We start from the raw sequence: 12,481 nt of genomic DNA, 5'->3' as shown, positions 1-12,481 counted from the left end.
TTCAGAGTCATCTTAATAGTTTCCAACAATTGCTACCAAGTAAAGGTCATGTTTGAAGTTCTTGGCAAATGGAGTCTCTCTCTGTTGGCCGGCATTTCCCATGCACAGGCTGTTCTGAGGGTTAGAGCAATCCACACTGTGGATTTTAAGACTTTGCAAGATAGCATTAAACTTGGTGTCTCTTCCCAATCTCCCCCCGTTTTCGTGGCCCTGTTACCATGACAAGCATGGGAACCTTTTAGGTACAGCTCCTCTGCTTTGCAACAGAGCTGAACGTGTCAGTGTTCTGGGGGATATTTTTGGTTAGCCCTGTCTCCATAGAACCTGCTGGTTGAGAACTATCTTCACTTGCAAGTGGCTCATCGCTTCTGGCTAAGCAGAAAGTCAGATGATGGGAAACAAAAGCTGAAGGGTTTGCGTTTGTATATTCTGTGCTTTGGGGGACTGGAACAAAGTGATAGCAATGGCCCAAGGATTAGAGGACCAGTGGCAAATAGGGGAGCCATTAGATATGTCCATCTGGTGGCCCTGGGGAGGGACAAGAAACATTTAAAATCCTGACCCCATCCCCGTGTACTGTCAGGTAGCAGGGGGAGAATGCAGTAGTGTACCTGTGGACTATGTGAACACTAAGGGTCTGATGAGGGGGGTCATGCAGTAGGTTTCATTATTCTGATTTTCTGTTGCTTAGAAAAAGCTGGCAAGAGAGGTTTTATAACATTGGGGAAATAGTGGCTCTAACAAACTCTAAGCAGTTGTGTTTTATATGTTAAACAGTTTGAGATTTGGGGACACATCTCCCATGGCAGATGCCCCAACTTTGCCTTTTCCCCTCAGGTCTTGTTCATTTTCACCCTCCTTTCCTTAGTCAGCAGTAGTCAGGTATCATTTAGAATGAGAGCCAGAATTCAGGGTACGAAAACCCTCGACTCTTAGTTTAAATAGAATTCTTGCTCTAGTTTAGTTATCCTCCCCTTTTCTCCTTCGCAGGGTTTTTTGGAAGAAACAAGTACGAATGGTATATAAAAGAGTGATTGTGTCCTAGTTAGGATATAGGTTCTGGCTGCTGTAACAAAAACCCAGATGAAACAGAGTCTAAAATAGGATGGAGTCTTATTTCTCTCTCATGCAAACATCCTACAGGTCAGCAGCCCAATGCTGGTCATGACTAGGATCCTTTCAGCTTGTTTTGCTTCCAGGCAAATGAAATTGTTGAGCTTCTGCATCTGGGTCCAAGGTGGCTCCTGTGCCCCATCCAGAAAGAAGAAGGAATGGAAGGGGACACAATCTAGAAGTCACCAATGTCACTTCTGCTCACATTCTATTGGACACAATCCTAAGGCTTCAAAGGTTGCAAAGGAGTCTGGGAAATGTAGTTTTTATTCTGAGCAGCTATGTGCCTAGCTAAAATTTGAGAGTTATATAATTGAAGGATAGAGCAGATATTAGGGGTCCCTATCAGTCTCTAGCTTAGTAATATTTTAAATAGTCTTGATAATGACAAGAACAACAAAACAATAGCACTTAATTACTAAATATGTATTAAGAATTGTGACCTGTGCTAAGTGCCATAGTATTTTATTTCCTCTTTTATCCCATCTAATTCCCACAACAAACCTATGAGATAGTACTGTGATTAGTCTCAAATTAAGGATGCGATCATTGAAACAATGGAACTTTACCAAGGGCAGCATAGCTCGGAAGCAGCAGGGCCGACATCCTCGAACACTGGTCCTACTCTCCAATCAGTCTTTACTTCGATGAGTGCAAAGCCATCTGAAAAGTAATGTAAAATACCAGCTGTATCATCAGGATGCTTTTGATTTCAAGTGACATAAACATAACTCACTTTCTCCCTAATCCCCAAATGAAGATTTACTGCCATATAAGGCTAGAAAGTATACTGGGGAAGGCAGACCTCAGAGAAAGAAGAGGAAATTCAGTGTTGACAACACTACGTTTCCTTCTGTCTCTCTATCTCTGCTTGGCTTCATTCTGCAAAGAGGCTTTCTCCCCTTGGCAGAAAATAGCGATTTTGACAGCCCCAGATTCATTTCCTCCCAGCCTAGGAACTCGAAAGAAATGTACCAGTGTCTGTGCTTCAACAGCAGTGAAGGATTCCACCTGGATCTTTCTGAATCCTATGTCCAACCTTCAGTCGAATACAGTGGCCATCTGACCTTCTTCCTCCCTGCCATTCACTATGATCAAGGGTAATATTTTTTTCTGGAGAAGGAGGGCAAGATTATTCCCTGGATCAGGTAAAATTTCAAAAGCAGTGTACTACATAATCACCTCTTAAAATGTCAAATATAGTAACCTCGTTAACAGCTTCAGCTAAATGACACTGGCTTGAGCCGTAAGAAGTTATTAAGGCATTCTGAGTGTCTATGAATGATAGGCACAGACAGGCATAGAAGCCAAGTCTATACCAGACATGTTAGTTATCCTGTTAAAGAAAGAGTTCATGCAAAATAGAATAGATTCGGCCTTATTTTAATTCAAAATTCTTTTCAACCATTTGGCCTAATGTTGTAATACTTCCTTCTGATCATGTGGCACATCTGTCCTACTTATATTAAGCATTTACTTCTTGGAACATGCCAAGATAACACAGGTTTCTTGGCTCCTGAGGATAAACTTTTAGGTAAAATGGTTATTGTGACATTTTCAGGAAGCACAGATGTTCAAACACCGTCCATGGTGAAAATGCATCCGCAGAATTTATACAGACTACTTCAACATGCAGATTAGTTATGCAGTTACAGCAGAAGGAAGCAATTCAGCTAATTATTTTACTACTTATTTCTATGTTCTCCGCAAACATGCATTTAACCAAGATTAGAAGAATACGTATTCATTTCTTCTTCTCAAATGCCCTGAATAGGATGCCATGTAATTAGTTAGCACTTTTGTTAAAAACACATTAGGAAGAATAACCTTCTTGTTGTCAGTTCTGTTGAATACACAATTAAACTATTTGATAAAGCAATTACCTGAACACAATTATGTTCATCTTCACCCCATCAGGAGATGAAATTAAGGATTAGGTAAAATTGCAAAGCCCAGGAGATCTTGGCAACCCTTACTTTAGGAGATAGAAAGGTCCCTGGCCAGAGTGAATTTGCACAGTGCTGTACATCTAATTAAATCATCATAAAACAATTTTAATTAAGTTCATGATCATATCGCTTTTCTTTTTCTTTAAAAGAAACAAACAAAATCTTCCCTGTGGGTATGCTCTCTATCAGGCTTCTTCACAACATATTCCAAGATAACTTGAGCCACAGATATGGGTAATGCTCATAGAAACTGATCTCATTATCTAAGCTTTGGGTTAGTACCCATATATGTCATGTGAGAGAATGTGCTAGGTTAGAGTTTACCATGAATCGATGCCATAACTGCATATTGAGAGAAATGGCTTTGATAATGCTTTTGCTTTTACCCAAGTTAGTTGTTGGATTTTTCCCCTTTCTGAAACAAATGGAGTAGTTTTGCATGTTCACATACGATTGCATGGAACAGAAATGCCTCATCCTCTGGTCAAGGGTGGCTTTCCTGAGATACTGGGTTCTGTCCAGTAAGGTGCTCAGAGCAGCAGCTTTTGGCATCAGGAGAGACCCTGTATCCAAAAGAGAAACTTTCCCAAGTTTTTATCCAGAGGAACTAAAGATTGCTTTGAAACCCACATCTCCCCAAAGGAGATATACCCAAAGGTTGCTATAGTAACCTGGGGACCCCGACCAGATTGATCAGATGGAACACATGATAAGGGTTCATTTGCTTTCTCCTCTCCTAGGAAAGAGATCAAAAGATGAGACTGTGTATCAGCATGGATGAGATGCCCCAAAGGTGGCAGAGAGCACACTCTGCTACACCTCTCATTATGTTCCATATTTCCTGCTGAAATCTCCCTGGACCAGACACCTAGCCCCTCTTGTGAGCACACCAACATACAGCCCAATTCCCTGGCACCAAGCAAAGCAAGATAGAGGTGAAGTAGAAGGGATGCAACTTGGTGTTTGGTTGGTTGGTTGGTTGGTTTTGTTTTATTTTATTGGTTTGCTTTTGTTTCCTTTTTTTCCTTTTAACATACATGAGAAGATGATCTATCTCTGACAAAAAGGAAATAACCATATTCCTGAGATTTCAGCTCTGAGGCTCAGCCTAAGCATCTCCTCAGTGAAGCCTCTGTGAGCCCTTCATGCTAATTTAGGCCATTTCTTTCTCCTGAGCTCCATCAGAACCAGGTATATACTTCTTCTGGCACATTTATTACACCACCTTGGCATTGTTCATAGGTAAGTGTATGTACAGCTGCTTGATGAGATAGAGAGTCTTAAAACTATGACACAGAACTCCTCAATATAATATCCTCTTAAATGGCTGAGTTTGTAAGATATAAGGGAAATCCCTGGTTGAGAGGTGGGGAGAAGGAAAACCAGTGTGGACACTGACCACTGCCCTGGGTGCCCTGGGGCATGAGAAGGTGGAACGCAGCTGATCTAATCAAGAATATTTAGGGCAGCCCGGGTGGCTCAGCAGTTTAGCGCTGCCTTCAGCCCAGGGCCTGATCCTGGAGACCCAGGATCAAGTCCCACGTCGGGCTCCCTGCATGGAGCCTGCTTCTCCCTCTGCCTGTGTCTCTGCCTCTCTCTCTCTCTCTCTCTCTCCCTCCCTCTCCCTCTCTCTCTCTGTCTCTCTCTCTCTCTCTCATGAATAAATAAGTAAAATCTTCCTTTTTTTTAAAAAGAAAAATATTTAGAGGGCAACAGCTTACCTGCAGACTGGAGACAAGGCTGTCAGTTCTTACAAGGTGAGAAATTGGAGGTGAAACTTCACACATATATCCCAAAGCTTCAATTGTTTTACCCTGAATTAAAGAATGGGCTTGATTTAAAAAGGAAAAAAAAATCTACCCATTGGTAAAGCCAGATAGCAAGAACATGTGAAAATTTCAGCCTGGATTCTGGCTTGGAAAAAGATCACCTGTAAAAACAAAACAAAACAAAACAAAAAAACCCACAAAAAAACTCTTTAAGAAAGAACCTGCATTCATTCCTATAGGGCAAGGGTGGTACACCAGACATTTAATGCCTGGTATGAGACACAAACATGTATCAGTCAGTGAGCAACTGTTGAGCTGTCCTGTGGTGTACCGTGTGAATGGTGACCTGAGTATGTGGTTGCAATTTATTTATTTTTTTTAAAGATTTTATTTATTTATTCATGAGAGACACACACAGAGAGAGATACAGAGATGCAGGCAGAGGGAGAAGCAGGCTCCATGCAGGGAGCCTGACGTGGGACTCTATCCCAGGTCTCCAGGATCAGGCCCTGGGCTGAAGGCGGCGCTAAACCGCTGAGCCACCCGGGTTGCCCTGTGGTTGCAATTTATATTCTTGGCATGGTATCGAAAACCTGAATCTGGTTATTTGTTTTTTGTTTTTTTTAACATTCTTAGTTTATTAATCCTCTCATGAAAAATCTGCACAATCACCACAGATAAATCCACTGCAGAATCTTTACTCCTTCTGTTGTCCAATCTCCAGCTCACTTTTTGCCAGCATCAACGTTGGCTTTTGCAGTCCCCCTGACTTTCTTCATTCTGTTTTTGCATTCTTTGCGCTGTTTTCTTGAAGTCTTTTTCTTCTCATACAGGCCATGTCTTGCAAGTCTATGTTTGGGTTCATTTTTCTTTGCATAATCCAAGGAATCATAAATCATGCCAAAGCCTTGCCACCACCAAAATGGATTCTGAATTCAAATACAAATATGACATCTGGTGTGGTCTTGTACATTTTGGCTAGTTTTTCCCGAATTTCTGTCTTAGGCACTGTTGTCTTCCCGGGGTGAAGAACATCAATGACCATCTGTTTCCACTGAAGCAATTGGTTGGTCATGAACTTCCTGGTCCCGATAGTTACTGTGTCGTTCATGATGGCGGCTGAGCTTCAAGTAGCCGGGGAAGAAAAGACTGAATCTGGTCATTTGACTTAAAGTAGTTTTGTGTGAGAATGCACTGAGGTTCCTGCAGATGTAAATGGTCTCTGGAGGACTAAGCCATCAGCTCAAGCTTCGCGGGATTCCCTCAAAACCCTGTCAAACATGTCTCATAATTCTTTAAAACATAGAGTGAAGTAAGCCACCATGAACAAGAGGCAGCACAGACAATCAACAGTAGAAATTGAAAGGTAGATTTTCATGTAAAATCAGTACAAATGTTTGAAGGGTTTAAATAAAAATATGACTGTAAAACCCAAGCAATGAGTTAGATGCTATCAGAAAGTGCCAACTCTGAAAGGGAGAAATAGAATCATTAAAAGTACATTTTAATGAAGGAAACACATGAAAATTTCTTTACCATGGAAAAGAAACCAAGGCTTTAGCTCCTTATTCTAAATTTTGCAATTAAAAACAAGCAGTTAAACAGATACTATTTCTGTACAAATCATATTTCAGGGTAACCATAAAGCTCTATTCAATAGGGGAAAATTCTTTACAGAAGAAGTATAGTGAATAAATGCAGAAGTAGTAACTGGGAAATCACCATTTTTCAGCCTTTAATGGTACAGCTGATATGGGCAATAGTCAAACCTGGATGAAACCATTAAACAACAGATTGATAATGAACTTGAGGCTATTAACTCCTGAACCTTCAGATAAATCACAGAATCACTGAAATGGACAAGTGGCATTGTTTGTCTTCAGGTGTCCTGTGGTAGGGAGCACACAGCTGGATGTGAAGTATCTTGGCAAAAGAAGTTGAGCTTAAATCTAGTCAAGCCTACAGTGCTACCTTCTGTTGACAGGATGTGCTAGGTGAAGGAGTGTGTTCAGGGAGGCCTCACAGAGGCAGATAGACAAATTCAGAACATGGAGTTTTCAGGGAGCCAGAAAATGGATCCAGTTAGTGCATGAAAAAAGGAGGAGTGGGACACATAGCTGCCAAATGTTTTGTCAACACTGGTTGAACCCAAAGAGAAACAAACCAGCAAAATTGTAAAAGGGAAGGATGTTTGGCGGACTCTTAGGAAAATTGATCGGGAAGTGGGAATGAGATACGGTGGTAGCATTGTAGTTGAATAAGAAAAACCCATAGTTGTACAAGAGATACACTGTGAGGAACATAGAGCATTTGCCATATGGCAATTTATGAGGAAAGAAGGAAGGAAGGGAGGATGGAAGGATGGAGGGATGGACAAGCCAGTGTGACAAAATCGTGAAAATTGTTAAACTGAGGTTGTGGAGATCCACTATATTAATTCCTCTACTTTGGCATATATCAAAAATTTTTCCTAAGTAAAAAAAAAAAAAGAAAAGAAAAGAAAAAAAGAAAAAAGCACTCTTTGAGGGGAGAAACTATCTCCTGTTAATCTTACCTCCAGTGTTGAATAAATAAAGTGAATATTAGCAAAAGGAAGGAAGCTGTGTATGTAAGACAGTTTTAGGAAAAACCAAAGTGATAAATTTGTAAAACCATAAAAATATATACCTCATAGGCTTAAAAATAAAAGTTAAAATTATACAACTTGTGTTTTTTTTCTAAGGAAAAAAACAGAAGAATTTCTGTGGCCTTGGATTAGGCAAGTATTTGTTACATACAACACTGGAACAGTGTTGTATAAAATATAAATTGGATAAACATTTTTCATCTCTGCCTTCAGAAGACACCATTAAGAGAGTGAAAAGTGCAACCACAGCCTAGTACAAAACACTTGAAGATTGTGTATCTGGTATAGGACTTGGGTCCAACACATATAAAGAACTCTTTAATTTCAATAATAAGTAAACAGGCAACGTAATAAAAATGGGGGACAGATTTGAGCAGGCATTTCATCAGAGAGGATAATGCAAATAAGCACATGAAATATGCTCGATGTTATTATCACTGAGGAAATGCAAATTTACAACCACAGTGAGATTCCACAATATCTAGAATGTCTAAAATTTAAAAAAACCAGTCATTTCAAGTGCTGACAAAGATATGGAGGAAACAGTACCCTCCTATATTGCTAGAGGGAATGTAAAATAGTGTAGCCACTGTGAAAAGCATTTGGGAACTTTCTTAAAGTGCCATGTGTATGATCTAGCTGTTCTAATTGTAGATCTCCACCCAAGAGAGTGGACGTACATGCACACAGAATAGTTGTTCACACATGCTCATAACACCTTTATTTGTAACGTCCAAAAACTGCAAGTAACCCAAATATTCATCAAGTGACTAGATGAACAAATGTGATGCATCTACACAATTGAATACTGTGCAGAAATAAAAAGGAATAAACTCCTGATACACATAACAACACGAATACATCTTAAAATAATTATGCTGGGTGGAAGCCAGGCAAAAATAGTATCTACTATTTGTTGGCATTAATATAAAACTTCAGAAAATGCAAGCTAACCCGTGGTTTGGTGTTGAGGGGTTGGGAAGGCAGGATTACAGAGGGGCAGGAAGGACCTTTTGGGGGTGATGGGTATGTTCATCACCCTGATTCCAGCAGAAGTCTCATGTGTATTTATGTTTAGCAAAGCTCTTCAAACGGGATGCCTCAAATATGTGTGGTTTATGGTATGCCAACTGTACCTGAGTAGCACTGTTTAGAAAGTTTGTAAACAGATGGCCAGAGCGGCAGAGGGTGTCCTGAGCATAGCACAGTGGTCCAGTTGCCCACGGTGAGCTTGCAGGTCTCTCTTGAGTGGTGCTGGTACCTTCTCCTGCTTTGTGGCCTCATCTGGGCTGGACAATAATGTCGGAAAACAGAGTCAACACCATCCACAGATTTTCCTGGTTTAACACGTAAAGAGAAAAAGACGTACGTTACTGTGAACACTCAGTCACTTTGGGCTCTTCTTTCCTGGAGAGTCCTCTTGTACTTGAGGCGTGTCCTGGCCTGTAGCACTCCCTGAGACACAGAGCCCGGGTTTCAGGTGTTCGTTTGTGGCATCTCCCTTCTGTCCCTCTTTGAGGAGCAAAGATCTCAGGACACTGAGCAGTAGCCAGAAAAACGACTCTGGGAGCGGCTGGCCCAAGGCAGGTCTCCCAGGGTGGCCGGTGACACCTGCAGACCTCATGGCCTCTCAGAGAAAGTGCTTGGGCCAGAGGGATGGTTAGGGTTCACTGTGCGGCAAGAAGAAACTACACCAAGTATATAAATGCCCAAGAGCAAGAACTCATGGTCAGTGCAGGTGAGGGGAAAGATGACATGTTTGACATGGACCCTGTGACAGCCACGACAAAGCCATCAGTCCTAGATGACGGGAACAAGGGAGACAGTGCCTTCGAGGGCTGCACGCTTAGGATGGGCTGCCTCAATCTTCTGCTTCTGCAAGTGTTCATCTCCGTTTGCTGATTCCTGTCTCACACCTCCATGTGTGCAGAGTTGGAGAGGCCACCAAGTTTTTTGGGGCCAGCCTTGAGACCCTTCTCCAGGGTGACTTCTCCAGGCATCAGTGCTATGTACCAACACCACGGCAGATACTGGTCCTGTCCCCAGGTTGTTTCCTGACTCGGGAAGATAGACTATAGACAGTGAGAGTGTCGTAGGTCAGCCAGGTGAGGGGTATGGTGGAGGTGTGGGCAGGTGAGGCGTGTGTCGGAGCATGGATGGAGGATTCACACATCAGTGTCCTGGTTAAGAGCTTGTCTGATGGGGCTGGACAGTGTCTGCTCAGATCTCAGGTTAGCTTGTTAGCCATGACCTTGAACAACTTCTGAAGCCTCTTGCTGCTCCAGTTTCCCTGTGTACAAAATGGAAATAATTATACCTACCTCACAGACTTTTTGCAAAGGTCAAATTAGTGATTACATAGTCCTATGAATGGTATCTGGCATATAGAAAAGCCATCTATAAATATGATCTGTCCTCTCCCAAAGGAGATCTGAGGACCTGTTCCAGAAAACCTGTCCCCATCTGTCCCCAGTAGCCCACATTTTACATCACACTTGACATTGTCTTCCTGAGGTCTTGAGCAGGTAGGGTTGCTCCACATTCTGAACGATGGAAGCATGGTCTCCTGGCAATGCCCAGCAGGTAGATGCTTGGCCCGTTGGTGTTAAATGGCACTCAGGTGCATCGTAACTCATTCCATGGATGTATAGTGAGCACCAGGCCACAGCAGGGTTGGACATGGCTAATATCCTATTGGTGATGAGAGTGGGCCTAAGTTGAGAACTTATTATCGAGTGGCAGGATGGTGAGGAAGTGGTTGCAAGTGGGAATGGTCTCTGCACACCCACTGTTCTGCTCCACTCACCCTGCTGTCATCTCACCCTTTTCTCTGCTGCTGGTTCATTCATCAAAGGCTTGCTGAGCCCCTGTCATGTCCTCAGTACACGTACAGGTTGCCAATGCAGGCGGACTGAGCCAGCTGCCCTTTCTAGGATTTGGGAGTAGCTTTGTTGGGATTGGTAAGCCAAGGTTTATGTATCTCTGGGACCGTGTCCTGTTGGAGGACAGAGTGGCAGTGACTTTGGCCATATCCTGACCATTTCTGGACTGGAAGGAGACAGAAATGTGGTCCTAGCCGAGTTTGTCAGATGTGCAAGTGGAGCAGCAAACTTGGCCTAGATCTGCTCCTTCCTGGAAAGCTTCCCACCCCCCCCACCCATTCTAAGTAACTAAGCAAAAGCAGGCCCTCCAGTCACATGGCCAGGGGCATGTGGGCCACTCCAGAATCCCTCTCCAGGGGCCACCTTCATGTCCCCTGGTCTGGGCACTGTACTCCAGGCCCATGTTTGCACTGCTGACCACCTACAGTGATCCACACCAGTAGCAGTGCTCACACCACACCCAGTGTCAACCATGTGCCGCTCACCATGCTACACACATGACATGACAAGATCATATTTAATTCTTACACTGGTTCTCTCAGCTACACAGTAGTATCAAACCCCTTCTTGAGATAATGAAGAGAGAGAGAGTCTTAACCATTAACACTGCCTTGGTCTCTCAGCTCTAAGTGGAGAAGCCAGGCTTCACCATAAAGTTATTGTGATCACTCGTGAAATCCAGATGGTCTTCATCCCAACACCACTGAAGTCCCAACAGCGTGAATAGAAGTGACTCATTCAGAGTAACCTGGGACGGGTGGAAGTCAATTAGTGACAAGAAAATCAGTTCCTAATGAAAGAAGTTTCTTGTTCCTAAGTTCAAAGAAATACTATGGCTCTAGGCTGAGGATCTGCTAATCCTATGGTGACAATTGAATATAGATAATGGCCTGGGCCAGTTTATGGATTTCTTGAACACAACTGTGCTTTTATTGATTACTGGCTTTTATTTTTTTATTTTTTATTTTTTATAGATTTATTTTTTCATGGGAGACACAGAGAGAGGCAGAGACACAGGCAGAGGGAGGTGCAGGCTCCCTGCAGGGAACCTGGTATGGGACTAGATCCCCAGACCTGGAATTACACGCTGAGCCACCCAGGTGTCCGGATTACTGGTTTTTAAAGTGACACCGAGTGGCCCCTTTTCCTGAATAGTTGAAATGTTCCCCACAGGGAACATGAACTCCTCCCTTTCAGCACTCTTCTTTCCCAAACTGTGATCAGATGACCCAGGCCTGCTCAGAGACCTGATCAGGACATCTGGGTATTGGTGGCATGCAGGGGAGAGCTTGGTCTCTGTAGATGGCAGCCGACCCCACTGGCACTGCCTCCGTGTGGTGCCCTCTCCCAAGTATCCTGCTCTGAAGCTGTCCTCATGGAAACATGTTTTTGTTTTGTCTTGGGCAGCAAGCTGTTGTTTTATTCCAGACACGTGGAAAGAGCGATGTGCCCACTAGCAGAAAATGAGCTCAGCACATCATTGAGCAATTTCAGGGCCACTACAAAGAGTCAGGGGCCGAGGATGAGTCGGGCTTGTTCTCATCACTCCATTATTGTATCACGTAAACACAGTGCTTCTTGCCACATACTTTGGTGCTAATAGCCTCCCCGGTCTAGTCTCCTAAGGGACCCTACCTTCTCAGTGAGAGTGCACCCTCTCCCTCCCATCCACCTCTCCCTCACCCTGCCAGGTTCTTGGGTAGCACTGGGAGCTGGTGCTGTGGGTAGGGAGTGAGGGGTCCTGAGGTTACTTGGTTTTCACAGCTCACAGGTTTTCTTGATTGCATGTTTTGTAGATCCACATTTTTATCCCTGTCGCTATCATTTTTCTTGACCTGCTATTTCAGTCACTCAAAACAGTATTACTGTATTGCATTGGAATTTCTTGGGCTCTTTTCCCCCATGAAGTTTTCATCAACCTAGGGAGAATAATAGCTAACGATAAGAATGGTGAACCACAGTTCCTTGCTGGTGGGCAGGCCCAGCTGTCAGGAACAAGGCCAATCAGCTGGTGCCCGGTGCCATGCCTACACCTGCTGCCACCCTGGGTGCTTGCCTTTCCCCAACCAGTCAGGTCCTCTCAACCCTGGGGTAGATTGGTTTTGGTCTCATTTTCACAGAAGAACCAAGCATCACAAACAG

General features: G+C 43.2%; 1 protein-coding gene and 1 pseudogene across 2 annotated transcripts in view; one reads left to right on the top strand and one right to left on the bottom strand.

The window, feature by feature from the left end:
• Window positions 1–12,481, top strand: part of SPOCK1 (SPARC (osteonectin), cwcv and kazal like domains proteoglycan 1) — a 496,806-nt gene that overhangs the window by 363,564 nt on the left and 120,761 nt on the right. The gene's annotated exons all lie outside the window — the stretch shown is intronic.
• On the bottom strand, window positions 5,435–5,962 carry LOC144322147 (small ribosomal subunit protein eS24 pseudogene; annotated as a pseudogene).

This window comes from Canis aureus, chromosome 10 (genome assembly GCF_053574225.1).
Source record: "Canis aureus isolate CA01 chromosome 10, VMU_Caureus_v.1.0, whole genome shotgun sequence".
NCBI classification, from domain to species: Eukaryota; Metazoa; Chordata; class Mammalia; order Carnivora; family Canidae; genus Canis; species Canis aureus.
The sequence above is the reverse complement of the archived record's forward strand: the minus strand, read 5'-3'. Positions and strand labels throughout refer to the sequence as shown.